Source organism: Nuphar pumila, chromosome 13, assembly GCF_984573655.1.
Source record: "Nuphar pumila chromosome 13, dmNupPumi1.hap1.1, whole genome shotgun sequence".
Lineage (NCBI taxonomy): Eukaryota > Viridiplantae > Streptophyta > Magnoliopsida > Nymphaeales > Nymphaeaceae > Nuphar > Nuphar pumila.
Genome location: NC_143261.1, coordinates 55392838 through 55411842, shown reverse-complemented (window position 1 = coordinate 55411842; position 19005 = coordinate 55392838). Strand labels below are relative to the sequence as shown.

The 19005-nt window shown below is 34.4% G+C and overlaps 1 pseudogene; it reads left to right on the top strand.

The window, feature by feature from the left end:
- The window catches only part of LOC149818442 (protein REBELOTE-like), a 75995-nt pseudogene extending 59914 nt beyond the window's left edge, over positions 1-16081 (top strand).
- The last annotated feature ends 2924 nt before the right edge of the window (positions 16082-19005 follow it).

Here is a 19005-nt window from a genome sequence, read left to right as displayed (position 1 = left end):
TTTGTTCTAACTCACAAAAATGATAAACTTTCTTCTAAGGCAATTGAGCGTATTTTCTTAGGATATTGCGAAAAACAAAAAGGTTATCGATGTTTTGACATATTAAAAAACAAACTTTATATTTCAAAAGATGTCACATTCTTAGAAGAAGAAAATGGTTTTTCGCATAAACCAAATGAAAATATTGATTATTCTTTTTTATTTGACTTGTTACCTCAAGAAAATGTCATAGATGATCATGTTGAATCTAGTGAATCTCTCATAGAGGATCAATTTGAACCTCCAAATGATGACCAAAATTTAGAAGAAAATGTACCAAGGCAAACACAAGTCTACTCTAGAAGAAATGAAAGTAATCCTTCTTGTGCCCTTGAAAAATTCTCTCAAAATGAGTCGATTGAAGAATCCTCTCAAAGAAGATCAAATCGTTTTTCTAAAGTACCAAATAGATTTGTATCTTATGATTCTTTTTCTCCAAATTTTCGAGCATGTCTACTAGCTCTTCACTCAATTCATGAACCGACTCATTATAATGATGCTAAACAATATGCTCATTGGAATGAAGCAATGGAACTGAAACTTAATGCACTTAAAAGGGCACAAACTTGGGAAATCATTGATCCACCCAATGGTAAGAAACCCATTGGATGTAGATGGGTTTTTAAAGTAAAAACTAAGAGTGATGGCTCCTTGGAAAGATATAAGGCTAGGTTAGTGGCCAAAGGATATGCCCAAGAGTATAGGGTAGATTATGATGAAACTTTTGCCCCAGTTGCTCGAATGACTAGTGTTCGAGCTCTTATTGCAATAGCCTCTATTAAAAAATGGCCAATTTTTCAACTTGATGTCAAAAATGCCTTTTTAAATGGAAATTTAAATGAAGAAGTTTATATGGAACCACCTCCGGGTATGAATTTAAATGGTAAAATTTTAAAATTAAAAAAGGCCTTATATGGACTTAAGCAAGCTCCTAAAGCTTGGTATGACAAGTTTAGTAATGTATTAATCAATTTAGGATTTACTTCTTGCTATACTGACACTGCTCTTTTTGTTAAGAAGACAAGTGATTTCATTGTTATTCTTCTGTTATATGTTGATGATATGATCATCACTGGGAGTGACAAAAAGGGGGTAAATGATGTGAAGTCTATGTTAAAAGAAACTTTTGATATGTCTGACCTTGGATTCTTGAGATATTTTTTAGGAATTGAAGTGGCTTACTCCTCGCGAGGATACATTCTATCTCAAATGAAATTAGTAGCAAACATTTGTACCAAGTCAGGAATATCTGATGAAAAGAAAGTTGAGACTCCTGAAGTTATCAATGCAAAACTGAGACTTGAGGATGGTGTTCTTCTTGAGGATCCAACCCCCTATCGTCAATTAATTGGATCTCTCACCTATTTATCCATCACCCGTCCAGATATAACTCATGCGGTTCATGCTGCAAGCCAGTTTCAGCATGCACCTACTTCAGTTCATATGGCGGCCGTAATGAGAATTGTGCGATACATAAAAAATACCATCTCCAAGGGACTCTTCTTATCCTCTTCCTCATCTCTTGAATTAACTACTTTTACTGATGCTGACTGGGGAGGAAATCCCAATGATCGTATCTCAACTATTGGTCTTTGCATTTTTTTAGGTGAATCTCTCATTTCGTGGAGATGCAAGAAGCAGCAAAAGGTCTCACTATCATCCACTGAAGCTGAATATCGGGCCATGGCAATGACAACTATGGAAATCGTATGGCTCAGAAGTCTCCTTGGTGACATGGGCGTCCTCATTTCCTCTCCCACCAAGCTCTGCTATGATAACAAAAGTGTGATCTACATTGCAAGCAATCATACTTTTCACGACCGGACCAAGCATATCGAAATGGATTGCCATTATGTTCGAGACGAATACCTCAGATGAACTATCACATTACCATACGTTACTTCAGAATATCAACTGGCTGACTTCTTCACCAAAGCGCTCCCAACTCCACGATTTCTGTTTCTTCTTAGCAAACTTTCGGTCTTCTCCCCGTAAAGTTTGAGGGGGCATGTTAAATTATGTATATATAAATATATATATATATACATATACTTATATATATATACATACTTATATATATAAGTATATATATACATATATGTATATATATACATATTTCTTTTTTTTTGTTTTCTTATTTCTCCAAATACCCAATAGGGGTATTTTGGTAAATCCCCATGTAAACTCTCCACTTTTCCTTTTCTCTCCCTTTTTTACTTTTTCTTTTTCTTTTTCTTTTTTTCTTTTGCTTTTTGTAAGACCACAAGGGGCCCCACTCATCTTGTCGTTGGGGCCCCAACGGTCATATTTATGACCGTTGGGGCTCCCAACGACTAGATGGGAGCCCCCTTGTGGTCCCTTCTTCTTGGCCTCCTCCTCTATAAATAGAGGAGGCTTTCTCTTGTATGGTATCGGGTTTTTCACCCTCTTCTTTCTTTCTTCAATAATATCCAACTTATGACTTTAAGTCATTTTTCCTTTAGTTGGTTTTTTGTATACACTTTTAGTGTTTGTGTTCTTGGCTCTTGAGATCACTCTTAAGGAGTGGTTTGCTTTATCGGTGCTTCCGCCCCTCTTCATTACAGTCTCAACTAAGAGTCGTTGGACCCCCAACGGTCACAAATGTGACCGTTGGGGGCCCAACGAGTCCTTGTTGGGCCTCCCAATGCACTCTCTCTCACTCTTTTCTCACTCACTCTCTCACTCCTTTGCTTATAAATAGAGGGGTAATCCCCTATGTAACTTATGGCTTTTCAAGCCCTCATTCAATAAAGTTCATATTTTTTATGTGTTGCCTCTTTGAAGGCTTCTTGTGTTGTCCTTTAGTGGACTATTTCTATATTCTCCATTGTGGGTTTGGGTTTGTCCATTCATTGGACCGTGTGAATGCATTAAGCATTCTTGTTATACCTTTCTGCATACTTTCTTACCTGGTATCAGAGCTCGGTTATAATCAAGCTAGTCCTTCGGTGCATCAGGAAGCGTGATATTCAAAAATTCAAAAAAATGGTGAAGTATTTGTTACCTCTTTTCTTTCTCTACGTTTTGGTGAAGTGTTTGTTATCTCTTATCTCTCTTCCTTCTACTCAGAATTACTTGGCATGTATTCTTACACTTTTCAAGTATTTAGCCCATGCATTACACATGAGAAAAACACTTGTTTTTTCTTTACCATTTTATATATATATATATAGATAGATAGATAGATATATGTAAACATATATACATATATACATATATTTTACATGATTAAAATAAAAATGAAATGTATGTTTTTTTTTAAGTTCTAAAATAGTATTTTAACCATCATTGAACTTGTTTTAAGGAAACTAGATATATGTATTAGGTTTGAATCTTGAAGCCTTTTTGAAAATAACTCTAATATATATATATATATATATATATATACATATGTATATATATATATATGTATATATATAACCATGAATTATTAATTCTAGATGTTTCGTTAATCGTTGTCTTATCTTAATGATTTGATAATGATGTCTTATTTTATAAAATATAAACTTGTATTTCACATATATATATATATGATAATCGTCAAATACAATTTATATTTCATCCTTGATAGACATACGTGTTCATGTTTAAAACTTTTTTAACCCATTACATGCTTAAAATATAAACTTTTATATAAATCCTATCACTTGCATTTATTTGGTTGTAAACATGTCTTTTGTATAAGATATGTGGCCTTAATTATTGCATGAGTTTTTTCCCTCTATGAGAATATATGCACATCCATAAAATGATGTGACCTTAATTAGTTCTATATTTCTTTTATTTAAATCTCTTTAATGATATTAATTGTCTCATAATCATGTTGTGAGCAAAATCTAAATAGTATTTTTCGATATCATTTACATTATTTTTAGAATCATTGGATTCCTTGCATATGATATACCTTATTGCATTTATCTCTTGATTGATGTACTCATGAACTCTTTTTGAAGAATTGCTTATAATAAGCATGATTCTTATTAAAACTTACTTTTTTGTGTGGGTTCATTCCACTTTAGTGAGATATATTTTCTCTCTTTGGTGTGTGCACTCTTTTGAGTACTTCGGTTCTTGTGAGTGTGTTGAATGAATCTTTGTGTTCATTGAGAAAGATCTCTTGTGAGCTTCTTTTTGAAATTCTGTTTGGGGTTCTTAAAAATTGATTAGTTATGAAGTTTTATCCCACTTGAATGAAATTCATTCCTCTTTTATATTTTGCTTTCTCTTTATTGTTCTTATGTGTGAACCAGAGTTACCAAAAGTGCCTAGGTATATGGGGAAGCGTGCTTACCCGATACGCGCTTTGAAAGCGCGAAACATCGCGCTTCCTAAACGCGTGGGGAAGCGTCTCTCTTTTTTGGGAAGCACGCTTCCCTTTTATAGGAAGCACGTTTCCCTTTTATGGGAAGCACGCTTCCCATTTATGAGAAGCACGCTTCCCCCACGCTTCTCCATTTTTTTTATTTTTTTCGCTTCCCCCTCGCTTCCGGTTCGCTTCCTAGGTCACTTCTGGTTCGCTTCCTAGGTCGCTTTCGAGACGGTTCGTAATTTTCTTCTAAGTGGTCCCCCGCTTCCTAAATTTTTGAAAGTGCCTCGCTTCCCGCTCCTGCTTCCTCGACTGGTAACTCTGGTGTGAACCCTAGTGGTTCGTGTGAGAAAGCTTTGTATGTGAACCTATATGGTTCTTGTGAGAGATCATTTGTGAAGAATCTTCTTGTTTGTAAATTCTATCTTCTTACATTGCCAAAATTATCATAAGAAAATTTTTGGAACTTTATATGTTCCAATCAGTTCCTTTTATAAACTAGATCAAGTTAGATGTTTATAACTTGCTTATATTAACAATACTTATAATTACGTGAGCATATAAGTTCAAGTTTTTCTATCTACCATTTTTTGATTTGAAACCATGTTTTTTTCAAATCGGTACTTTGTTTGGAAAATAACTTCCATAAATATTTGTTGCCTTATGGCATTTGTATAGCCCATCACAAACTTTATATAATGAATCAATCTTCTTGGCCTTGTTATTATTGAATCAGAGATGTTTGTTGAGGTGAGTTATGTGCACCTTGTGTTATGTCATTTTAGATTGTCACCTTGTAGTTTGACTCTAAATGACATGTTATGTGATCTCTGATTATGAGTGTGTCACTCGTTTGTTTTTGGCCATTGATTTTATTATGGATGCTCTTAATTATGTATACCTGTGATGGATGTCTAAGGTTTGAAACCATAGTGTTTCAAGGTTTATTGAAAAATTGTATCCTTCTTGTTAAATGTTTTTCATTACAAGCCTTCTTGCCTCAAGTGTCTTCTCCTTTTATGCCTCTTATCTAAGTGTCATCATATGTAGACAAGAAATATTGTTCCTACCTTCGTATGTGTTGTTAGCCTATTGCTGGCTTTGTTCTCTTGATCTAGTAGCTTAACACACTTGTTTTGAGCGTCATTATATGTAGACAAGGCTTGTTGTTTCACACCATTGTGTGTGATGTTAGCCCATTGTTGGCTTTTGTGTCCTTGTTCTAGTCGCTGATACACTCATTTCAAGTGTCATTTTATTTAGACAAGAGATGTGTTGTCACACCTTCGTGTGTGTTTTAGCCCATGGTTGACTTTTTACTCTTGTTCTAGTAGCTGAATATACTTGATTTAGAGTGTCATTATATTTAGACAAGAGATGTTTATTCATATTTTTATGTGTGATTTTAGCCTATGGTTGGCTTTTGTACTCTTGTTCTAGTCGCTGATACACTCATTTCAAGTATTATTATATGTAGACAAGAGGTGTTTATACACACCTTTGTATGTGTCTTTGGCCTTTAGTGGCATTATGTTTATGTTCTTGTTCTACTTGCTTATAAAGACTAATAAGGCGGTTGCTTGTAGTGGATGAACTATTGTTGAAATTTGCAAAATTTCATTCTTAATTTGTTTTTGATCTACATATATCGTATGAGATTTTCTTCTAAATGAGTTTCTCCTTACTACTTGCAAAGAAAAATATTTATCGATAAAAAGATCATATCATTGATATGCATATTTGAAAATCAAGTTTACATTTTGGCATTTACTCTATAAGGAATTCAGGTACTTTGCATATTAAGTGTTTATGGTTTTCGGCCACCTAGTGAGCTTTTGTATTTGCAAATATTTGAGTGAGAAATTCCTCAATGAGTAAGGTTCTCTACGCAAATAACATTCATTCTTGACTCTTGGGTAGATGTCTTTATTATACTTAATTAAATCATGTTCTTGCAAGTTCACACATGATATTTGTTGGCATAAGACTTCTTCTCTCTAAGATGTGTGAGAAATCATTAACTCATCTTTTGTTGATAAAATGTCTCCCTATTATTGAATTGAGTATGTTAAACATGCTCTTATACACATTCCTTTGGGAGCAATTAGTTCTTGTGTGAACATTGTCTTCTTAAAGATATTTCTAATACATGAAACTTTTCTAAAAGAGTCTTGATTTTAATACAAATCTCATATTTTGTGTGTCTTCATGCACTTGTGAGTGTTTTTCGTGTTCTTTTGTGCACACATTTCTTACTTCCAAGTATTGATAAATTCCTTTGTGAGTATTTATTGGGCCTTTGTGCACGTATCTTTCTTCAAGAACATAGTGAGTTTTATCAATATTGTATTTAAGATTAATTTATTTTTGCATTAAAATACGTGAAATATCTTTTGAATCGTTGTTTCTTTTTATGAATCATATGTTCTTCTTGATCAATGTTATGGTCTCTTGATTCATTTTATTTTATATGTTTTATTTGATTGAGATACAAAGATACTTTTTACTTGGAGCTTTTTGGCTTGTTCTATAGGATCTTCAAGATGAGATGGAAGAAGTACCGATGATACATCATGGAAGGAGCTTGAGGATGATCATTAAAGACAGTTAAAGGCTGACATTTGTAAAGTTCTTTCATGTGCTATAAAGATGACTTCCATTGAAGACTTTTGAACACTTGGCATTCTCCTTTTGTATCTTCAAACTTTTCGTTATCCCCACGTAAAGTTTGAGGGGGGGTGTTAAAATATATGTAATCATGTATATATATATATATCCTTTATCAAGTAAAAAGAAAAATAAAATAAAAAATAAGAAAAGAGAAAAGAGAAAAGAGAAAAGAGAAAAGAGAAAAGAAATAAAAGAAAAGTAAAAAAACTGAAATGCCCCTATTGGGCAGAATTACAAAAATACCCTTTATCAGGTATGAGTACTTGTTGGGCCTCCCAATGCACTCTCTCTCTCACTCTTTTCTCGCTCACTCTCTCACTCCTTTGCTTATAAATAGAGGGGTAATCTCCTATGTAACTTATGGCTTTTCAAGCCCTCATTCAATAAAGTTCATATTTTTTATGTGTTGTTTCTTTGAAGGCTTCTTGTGTTGTCCCTTGGTGGACTATTTCTATATTCTCCATTGTGGGTTTGGGTTTGTTCATTCATTGGACCGTGTGAATGCATTAAGCATTCTTGTTATACCTTTCCGCATACTTTCTTACAATATATATATATATATATATATATATATATATATATATTGTAACCTACGTCACATGGGTGCGGGCACGGGTGCGGGTGTGGGTGCGGGGATTCGGCACTTCCAAAAAACCCGGGTGCGGGGGTGCGGCAGGGGCAAAAATGTAAAATATATATATATATATATATATAAAGGGGGTCGGCGGGTTTTTTCAAATTTCACAGTTGTCAGCTGACAGACAGCTGTTGTCAGCAGCTGCTACAGCTGACAGACAGCTGCTGTCAGCATATTTTTTTTTTAAAAAAAATTCGCAGCCCATTTGGGCAAATTTAAAAAAAAAAAAATCCAAAAAATAAAATGGACCTAAATGATCCTGGGTGCGGTCAACGCACCCAGGATCGGGTTGACCGCACCCGGTGCCGCACCCGCACCCGCGTCGAGTCGCGTCGACGCGGGTGCGGCACCCTGCTAGCCGAATCCCTGTGACATAGATTGTAACAGTTTGCCTAATAGAGGCATTTTTGTCTTTTTGTATGTAATTATAGTTGTTTATTAGAAACAACTATCTTTCATTTTCTTTTTTTTATTTCTGTTTTATCATGTCATTGGGGCCTCACTCCATAGAGTCGTTAGGGGCTCTAATGGTCATAAATATGACCATTGGGAGCTCTCCAATGACTGTACGAAAGAGCTCCCAATGGTATCCCTCTTATATTTGTATATAAATACGGGAGTGTTTTCCCTAAATTTTTTCATGGCTTTCCAAGCACATTTTTCAATAATATTCTATTTTAATTGGCTCTTTGTATTGTCCCTTAGTGTACTTTTGTCTATGTACTTTTGTGCTTGTTTATCTTCTTTGTAATTTTCTACTCTTAGACTTATATGTGCTTTTGCACTTTGCTTTTGTAATTCCTAATACTTCATTACATGGTATCAAAGCTCATTGGGTTCTCTTGATCTTGGAGGTCTTACTTGTGGTGATTGAAGATCGTGACAAAGGTGCATGTCCTTTTCTTTATCTATCTCTTTTGCGTCATGGAACATGAATCAAGAGTGAAGCTTTCTTTCAAATTCAATGAATCCAACTACTTGATGTGGGCTTCGGCCATGGAAAATCATCTTAAAGGGAAGAAACTTTGGGGTGTTGTGATGTGAACTTCTCTTGAACCATAGTTAAAGCTCACCAAGGTCGAAGGTATTCAGAAAGCTCTTATTGGAGATGATCATTTTAAAGCCATCAATGAACATCAAATAAAGGTAGAGGATTTGGAAAACAACCATACCAAAATTTTGGCATGGTTTATGAATAATGTTGACATAAAAATATGTGCCAACATTGCTAAATTTAGAAGAGCCATTGAAGTTTGATTCTTTCTTAAGAGTATGTATACTCAAAAGGATCTTGCTAGACAATATTTTTGTCAAGACAATATTAGATCCACTAAGCAAGGGGACATGTATTTTCGGGATTCTTTTAGTATTTTGTCTCCTCTTTGGGATTAATTAGCACTTCTTGAGTCTAAATGGGTGGCTCTCGAAGATGTTGAGGTTAGAAGAAAGCCAATTAAAGAGGAACAATTTTTTCAATTTCTTCATGGTCTAAGACTAGAATTTGAACAAGTGACTCTTCTTCATAGAATCAAAGTTGTCTCTCGAAGATGCACTTGCCGAGGTATGTCAAAAAGAAACTCGTCTTGGCATGACCAATAAAAATGATAATGTTTTGATCGTTATTAAGCTGGGTTCCAATGTAAGGGCCTATAAGCTCCCCACTTTGTAAAACAAAATAACTATAATAATGGGTCCAACTATAATAGTAGATATAGAAAGGGTTCTATTTGTCACTATTGTAATGAATCGGGACACATTAGACTGGTATGCCCAAAGCTTAAAGGAAAAATCACTTTCGTTGGAGAAATCACACTTAAGAAAGAAGCAAGCAAAAATGGAGGAAATATTAAAGACACACTTAACCAAATATTGAAGGCGCTTCAACAACTTCTCAAATCATCTTCTACTTTAGGTGCTGCTATTGCGTCTTCTTCGTCTCCTCCAAGTATATGGATTCTAGATTCAGGTGCTTCATTTCATATGACACATCATAAGAATGCCCTTTTCGAAGTTTGCACTAATTCTACTTCATCTTATGTTTCAATGGCCGATGAAACCTCTTTCAAAATAAATAGTATTGGAACACTTGACTTAAAAATTTCTCAAAAATTTTTTGTTTCAAGAACAAGGGTGATTCCAAAATTAAATTTAAATATTTTTTTCGGTCTCTCAAATTTTCAATCGTGGTTGCAAAATTTATTTTTCATCTAAAGATTACACCGTGCAGGATCTCCAGTTAGGGAAGCTGATTGGGCAAGGCCATATGAGAAACGATCTTTACTTTATGGATTTTTTATCCCTTCCATTCATGTTATTTTGTAATTTTATAAATGACAAAAATATTGATACTTGGCATAAAAGACTTGGGCATCTTAATTTTTCAAAGATGTCGCTTTTTCTTTTTTGGAAAATATATGTAATGAAAAATATATATCTTGTAAAGATTACATTTTTGAAAAAATGAAAATCATTCCCTTTCCTCGTAGAACCTTTATTTCTACTCGGCCTTTTGAATTAGTGCATTCAGATGTATGGGATCCTTCAACCGTCATATAAAAAAAAGGTTACTCTTATTATGTTATTTTTGTTGATCATTTTATTAGATACCCATGGATTTATTTTCTGAATCATAAATCCAATGTGTTCTCCTTTTTTAAGAAATTTCATATAATGGTTAAAAATCAATTTTTTAGCAACCTTCTATTCTTAGATCAGATTCAAGAGGGGAGTACATGTCAAATATTTTTCAAAACTACTTGAAACAAAATAAAATTTGTCATCAGAGATCTTGTCTTAGAACTCTGCGACAAAATGGATTAGCAGAAAGAAAACAGACATATAATCAAAACCACTAGGACTCTTTTAATTTCAAGAGATATTCCTAAAAAAATTTGGGCCGAAATTGTTTTAACCTCAAGATACGTAATAAATAGAATTCCTTTGTTTTCGTTGCAAAATGTTTCTCCATTTGAAAAACTTTTTAAAATGACTGATGATTTTAAAAGACTAAAAATTTTTAGTTGTAAGTGTTATGTGCTTACTCATAAAAATAATAAACTATCCTCAAAAGCCATTGAATGTGCTTTTTTGGGCTATAGAGAAAATAAAAAAAGTACCGATGTTTTGATTCAATAAATAACAAACTCTATGTTTCAAAATATGTCACCTTTCTTGAAAATGAAAATGAGTTTGATAGCAAAGAACATAAATAAGAATTTGATTACTCATTTGTATTTGATCTATTGCCAAGAGATGATAAGTTTAACTCTGTTGAGGTATTTAATTCTTTTGACAATAACTGTAGTGTTGAACATCTGATTGTTGATAGACATCAACATGAAAGTTTGAATGAAAATATATCAAATGATATGCATGTGTATACTAGACGGGGTTAAGGTAATCACTCATGTGCCCTTGGCAGGTTCTCTTAAAATATACCTTTAGATGAATCTTAACTTAAGAGATCAAATTGAATCTCTAGTGCTCCAAGTAGATTTGTATCATATGACTCATTTTCTCTAAACTTTAGAGCATGTTTAATAATTATTCACTCTTATTATGAATCATCTCAATATAATGATGCTAAACAATACCCTCATTGGAATGAAACAATGGAAATATAACTTAATACTCTTAGAAAAGCCAACACATGGGAAATAGTTGATCCTCCTTTAGACAAGAAACCTATAGGACGTAGATGAGTATTTAAAGTCAAAACCAAAAGTGACGAATCACTAGAAAGATATAAAGCAAGGTTAGTCGTCAAAGGGTAAGACCAAGAATATGTAATAGATTATGAGGAAACCTTTGCTCCCATGGCAAAAATTATTAGTGTTCGAGCTCTCATTGTCATTGTCTCTATTAAAAAATGGTCTACTTTCCAATTAAATATTAAAAATGTCTTATTAAATGGAGATCTTTAGTGAGAAAGTTTACATGGAACCCCCTCCAGGGGTTAGTTTAAATAAAAAAAAATTAAAACTTTAAAAGGCCTTGTATGGTCTTAAACAAGCTCCTAAGGATTGGTATGATAAATTTAGTAATGTTTTGATTAATTTAGGATTTATCTCTTGTTATATTGACACTACTCTCTTTGTCAAGAAAACAAATATTACAATTGTGATTCTTTTTTTATATGTTGATAATATGATCATCACAGGAAATGACAAAGAAGGTGTTATTGAAATTAAATCAATTTAAAAAAAAACTTTTGATATGTCTGACTTGGTTTTTTTGAGATACTTTTTAGGAATTGAGGTTGCCTATTCTCTCAGAGGATATATTCTCTCTCAAATAAAATTAGCTGGTAACATATGTGCTAGGTCAAAAGTTTTCGATAAAAAAGGTGGAAACCTCAAAAGTCATAAACACAAAATTAAGACTAGAAGATAGTGTATTGCTTGAAGATTCTATTTCATATTATCAATTGATTGGATCTCTCACTTATCTCTCTATCACCCAACCTAATATCACTCATGTGTTCATGCAGCAAGTCAGTTTCAACATGCCCTACCACATTGCACATGGCAGCAATTATGAGGATTGTGTGATACATTAAAAACACCGTTTCAAAAGAGCTTTTTTTTTGTCCTCTTCATCATCTTTAGATCTAATTATCCGGGGTGGTAACCTAAATGATAGGTTTTTGTATTTTTTAAAGAGATTCGTTGATCTATTGGAGGTGTAAGAAACGACAAAAAATATCTTTATCTTCAGCTGAAGCCGAATATCAGGTAATGACTATGACAACAATGGAGCTTGTGTAGCTTAAAAGTCTTCTCAGTGATATGGAAATCATCATCTCAACACCTTCGAAGAGTGTTATGACAATAAGAGTGTAATCTACATTGCGAGCAACCATACCTTCCATGAGCGAATCAAACATATTAAGATGGATTATCACTATGTTTGTGATGAATATCTAAGAGGAACTATTACGTTGCCGTACCAGTTGACAAATTTCTTCATCAAAGCTCTTTCCGCTCCTCGATTTCTCTTTCTCAGCAAACTTTCGATCATTTTCTCGTAAAGTTTGAAGGGGAGTGTGTATATATATATATATATATATATATATATATATATATATATATATATAAACAGTTTGCCCAATAAGGGCATTTTTGTCTTTTTGTATGTAATTATAGTTGTTTATTAGAAACAACTATTTTTTCATTTTCTTATTTTTGTCTTCATTTTCTTTTTTTATTTCTATTTTATCATGTCATTGGGCCCCACTCTATAGAGTCGATAGGGGCCCCAACAGTAAAAAAATATGACCGAGGGAGCTCCCCAATGTCTCTATGAAAGGGAACTCCCAATGGTCTCCCTCTTGTATTTGTATATAAATAGGGGAGTGTTCCCCCTATATTTTTTCATGGCTTCCCAAAGCACATTTTTAATAATATTTTATTTTTAATTGACTCTTTGTATTGTCCTTTAGTGGACTTTTGTCTATGCACTTTTGTGCTTGTCTATCTTCTTTGTAATTGTCCACTTATGTGCTTTTGCACTTTGCTTTTGTAATTCCACATACTTCATTACAACCGCTTGCATCAGCTTGCACATAGGCACATGGCTGGTTTTGATCTTGAGATGTGGGATTAGCATCACTCCTCAATCCCACTCCGCTGGCCAAATGCACACTCTGCTGCAGGGCCATCTCCCAGCATCTTACCCAAAATCATTTTAAGTATTTGTTGCTGATAAAATTAAAACAAATCCCTTTTGGTGTTTGTGATATGCACTTACACTTCAGCTATCTGCGACATTTCCTAGACTGGACCAGATTCCATGCAACACCCAAAATAATGTCCAAATGAAAGTAGCAGGATGATTTTTGAAACATCCTCTGTTGTGCTCTTTGTGACCAATGTTAAACTAATTGATGAAATAAGGAAAAGAAAATTAAACTAAAACATAGTCTTGGTTTTTAGTTGACATCAGTGAATATTTTAGGATTGTTTCATATTGTAGTATATAATGGTATTCTACAGATGCAAACTTTGTAAGCAGGATGCACTAGTAGTGGATTTCGTGATGAACATATCATCTTCACATATTTTTTTTTGTATTAATATCATGCTCTTGAAGTTTCTGGATATCATAATCTGACATCAAATATTCATGAAAAGAGATGATGTCTACTTTTTTCTTTTTCATTCAAGCTTAAATTATGGGAGAGTATGAAAATGAGCTTTTCTTGTAATTAAAGACTTGCCATCTTCTGCGCTCTTCAGCATTCAAGTATCAAATCAATTTGGCAATTCTCTCACCTTTTTCTTTTTCCTATGATATAGGTTGAGCAGAACATAGAATTTGTACAGAAAAAAAGGGATGAGATTGCTTTTTCTCCAAATGACCAAGCATCACTTGAATCTTTTCTCCAGGTGTGCTAGTGTTTCTCTTTTTTTTGTGTTTACTAGTGTGAACACCCCAAAATTTTCAAAATCTTTTAAATATTCCCTTCTTGCCCCTAAATTCATTTTTTGAGCAAATGACTCATTTTAAATCTAAATTCCAGTTCATTTCTCAAGTTTTACTAAATTCATTGTATATGTTTAAATTGATTTCGGATCTGGATCCATTGTCCAGATCCAAAATCTGAGTTACATCGTCCAAATTTTAAATTAAAATTATAGAAAATACCAAAAATAGTTTTTAAATAGCTTAGACAGTCCATCTGACATCCGTTTGGATCTATCATGTTGTATTTCTCGATTCGAGTGTAAAAACTCAAACATTTTCTTAAAAATCTAAGTCCAAACCCCTTTTTGAAGAAATTTTCCCAAAATGTTCTAAAAATCTCAGAAAGATACTTTTGTAAATATTCTTTTTAGAAAAATACAAAAAAAAAAATTTAGGATTTAGTCTTTATTTTCTCAGATTTTTATTTCAAAAATACAAAAAAAATAAAAATACTCGAAAAAGAACCAAAAAAATCAAAAATAAATGAAGAAAACTGCAAAAAAGTTTTTAGAAACCCGTTTTAGAGAAAACTTTTCAAAGAGGCCTTTTTTTGGAAAATCTGATTCTCGATGTTTAAAAAAATCGAGTTAGGGTTTTGAAAACCCTAACTCTTGCTTCTCTCTCCCTCAGCCCCCATCAGCCGCCTCTCTCTCGACCTCTCACCCTTGAACCTCCATGGCCGATGGCCCCTCTCCATAGCCTTCTGGAGGCACCCATGTGCCTCCAACCACTTCTCGAGGCCTCCAGCCACCCATCGCCAACAAACTTCTTCTCCAGCCTCTCATCCCCCAACCGAAACCCTCTTCTCCTCCTTAAAAGGGCATGCAGGACGCCCCATTCCGGACCGCTTCTCACCCCCGCACCCTTCTTCATGCATGATCGTCTTCACAATCCATTTTTCACCCCTCCATTTGCTCTTCTCGCATCTTCTTCTCCCTCTTCTTTCTTCCCTGAACTCCCGTGATTTCTTATTCTGATCAGCTGGAGGAAGCCGACCCCCTACAACGCCAAGGCTAAGGTAAGTGATATTTCCCTTCCTTTTCTTTTTTTTTGGTTTTGTCTTCCTATTCAATCTTATTTTCTGATTTCTCCTTTTCTTTCCCTTTTAATCAAAGCACCCGCGTGGAAATGATCTGTTTACAACAAGATCAACCTACGTACGTGCAACACTGACGGAATCTCCGATTCCCACATCTGATTTCCTGTTTCTTTCCCTTTTTTTTTTTTCTTTTCCCTTTCTTTTACACATTTTTTTGTTCTAATAACGCGGGATCATATTTCGTCCACTTCAGTTGATTATATCTCTTTCTGGCCTTGAATTCCATTGTATTAGATCGTTCATTGTATTTTTTTTTTTTTTTGTGGTTATATTGTCTTCCTTTCTTTTTATGTTGTCGGTTTTCCTTACAGTCGAACCCTGTATCTCTATTATGTTATGTTTTCCTGTATGAATACATCTGATCTGAAGGTACATTTCATGTTCTAACGATTTATACTTCATCATTGTTCAAGTATGGCTTATATTATCCTCGTCCTAACCCCTGTTTCAGGTTTCCTATCAAAAAAAAAAAAGGGGAAAAGAAAAAGAGAAAGAGGGGTTATGATCTGATAAAACCTTCCAATAAATCAATTTTGCTGTTCACTGTTTTAGTAATCTCTAGATTTATTTTGGTATTTATTGCAATAATGCTGAAGAAATTTTCATTCAAATCATTCCTGTTTACCGCTATATTATTTAGTATGATCTATGTGTTGTATAGCATGCCACCGATGCCAAAAGAAAAGTTAGGGATTCTCACATCCCTATCCTGGCCCCTCTGCCTATTAAGTTCGTTGTCTTCCTTGTCCATTTGGCTACCATCCCCATTACAGAAACCGGCATTAACTCAGCTAGGAGTCTTGAAGCTGCCAGCATCTTCAACAAAACCTCACGCCTGGCATGACTATTGGGTTTTCTGGGTTGGCCCCTTCATTGGCGATGCCCTTGCTGCTATCTACCACCAAAATTATAATCAAAACCAAGTTGTTGCCATTGATCTTATTAATTCCAGCATTCTCTCTTCTGCTATGTAATAGCTCTGTGCCTCTCTATCTTCACAATCCCTTCTACATATACATGTTGATTTTCGTGGTTTTAATCTTAGCTCCTTGACTGTGCATTTGCTTCGGATTGTTTAAATGGCCTGTTACAAATTGGTTTCCTGTTTCTCTACATCTTCCTTACTAAATTCAGGTGAGATGGGTAATATAACATCGTTTTTTTTTTTTCTCTTTCACCACTAAGTGAATTTTCAGTTCTCTGTTATGGAATTTTCCCTATTGCAATTTTTTTCATTCAGGCCTAGGTATTCACTTACATAGTCATTGTCGTATTTACCTGCAGAACCAGGTTCCGTCCCTCTCATTTCACTAGCTTGCTGCATCCATTTTAGGTATAGCCCACATCATATATATGTTGTTTCTTTTATATGCACAGTGTCCATAATATGAGCCACCATCCTCTGTATATGAATATCTGGGCATTACTCATCGGTATTCTGAGCATACATCCTATCATTTTTGCCTTGACTGAAAGCATCCAAATACCCTATAACATGGAGGTCTACTGTTAGTAATATGTTGTATCCATGGTATTAAGGATTTTGGAATTGGGACCAACCCAGTTATGACTATTGATCCTCATCTCTCTGATTGAAGCAATATACTCACACTAAATACAGTGGCAAATGAAGTTGCAAGGATATTTTCCCTGCTCAGCAATGTGTTGACAACAGTGACTCAACTATTGTATGAATTCAGCATGTTGAAGGTGATTGGCCATGAAAAGCCAAAGGAGAAAATCAATTGCTATTAGTGTTCTTGTGTCATAATGTACATGCTTTAATACAGTGGCAGCAATCAAGGGAAGGATGGTATATCGACGGATTTCGCAAGGTTCATTAGTTATAAAGAACTAATGGCTGAGCTGGACCATTGGTGTAATTTCTAAATTTGGTGATCCATGTTCTCGTATCCTGCAAAATGATATGTTCTCTGAAATGAATCTATAAGGTATGTATTTCTTCTTCTTCCCTTTTTGCAAAACTCTGGAAATATATGTCAAGATGATATCTAAGTTGAAATATGTCTTGTTGGAAGTTCATAACCCAAACGCAGGTGCTGAACCTTACAGGTATTATTAGAACCCAAAGTTTGGTGTTTAAAGTCTTAGGGTGTTGATGAAGTAAAAACTAAACAGTATGGATAAATTGGCTGATGCAAGGGCCAAGAAATTTTAGTTTTGGATTGCAGGTTAGTAATTTTTTTTTACATTGAAATTGTTTGTATATCAGAAATTTTGGTTTCTGTTTAAGTTTCTCTGAGGTTCTGATTTCTTGCTTTATTAAGTTTTAGCTCAGAAAGTTTTGGCTCCTCTGGTTCATTGAATGGCCGGTATGACTGTAAACCCAATAACTGCAATATTGTTGTTTATCCATAGCCAATAATTTGCTTTTATGTGTAATTTCTGTTCTTCCATGGCAGCGCATAAGTTCGGTGTGTCTATGGGAGTAAAACACTGCTATATCTTGCTTCTTTCATTTCAAGAGACTACAACTTTGTAAAAAAAACAAAAAAAACAAAAAAAAAAAAAGAGAGAGAGCACTGCCTAGTTTTAAATTATTGGGACTAACTGTTAAGTAACTCGAACCACCGAACTCAATGAAGGTGCCGTTTCTTTCTACATGGCGACTGTCAGTGAAGCATTTGCATATTGTTGTGTTCATATTTTGTTGTCTCAAGCTGTTGGAAACATGAAATCTCCAGGAGACATCTATTTTTTTTTTTTTTTCATCAACTGTGCTTGTTACTTGGAAAAGGAGATATGATAAGAACAACTAGCTGGAACATCCAATCCTATGAAATTTCATTCTTCTGGAAACATTGTTGATAAAACACCTTCCTCTGTTGTAACGTCGTGCCCAGCCACATTCCCACCTGTCATTCATCCGCCTAACACCTTATGTGTTGGGACTCATGTCCTTTAGCAGCAACCAAATGAGTCACTGTGGCTCCTTGAAGTATATGGCAGTTCAAAGAACTGTTGTGTTTTGTACCTTTCACAACAACTTCAAGAGTTGTTATGTTATTTCAGGTTGTACAACAATGCCTAGAATTGTCTCAATTCTTGAGTTGTCGTCATTTCCTTGGTTGCATTGTATTTGAAAGAACTGCTGTAACTAGTGTCTCCTTCATAGCAACTCAACAGATTGCTGTGATTGCCATGCTTGCATAACACAATGTAGCAGCCCATGTTATACCCCGTTACCACAGCACCCGCCTGCTGTCCTCCCTGCTGCATCAGCATATATATACCCAGCCAATACAATAGCTGCCTGCATTCCCTACCATTTCCTAGATATTTAATTATATTATGTGCATAGTTGGTATGTTTCATCTACATGGCATATACGCCATATGTATATATATTATGTATATGTATATACACATATATATGTATACATATACACATATACATGTGTATATATAGGCATATATCACTTTCCATATGTCCATATAAACAACGCATCTTTGAAATCAAGGTGATGTTTTCTTCTACTAACCAAGTGTTTTGCAGGAAATACTGGGGAATGTCATTATTTAAGGATTGTAAATATTGTAATAAGTTAGATTTTAACAAAAATGTACATTTCCTGTTCTAGATTAGCATGAATGAGCATATAAATATCATTAATCACCTGTTCTCATGTCATTTTTATCTTACTTCTCAAAATCTCACATTGGTGAAACACGAATGGCACGTGCACCATTTTGTAGGAGGTAAACCAATCCTAAGTTGATGATCCACATCAATGGCCATAGTCAGGGT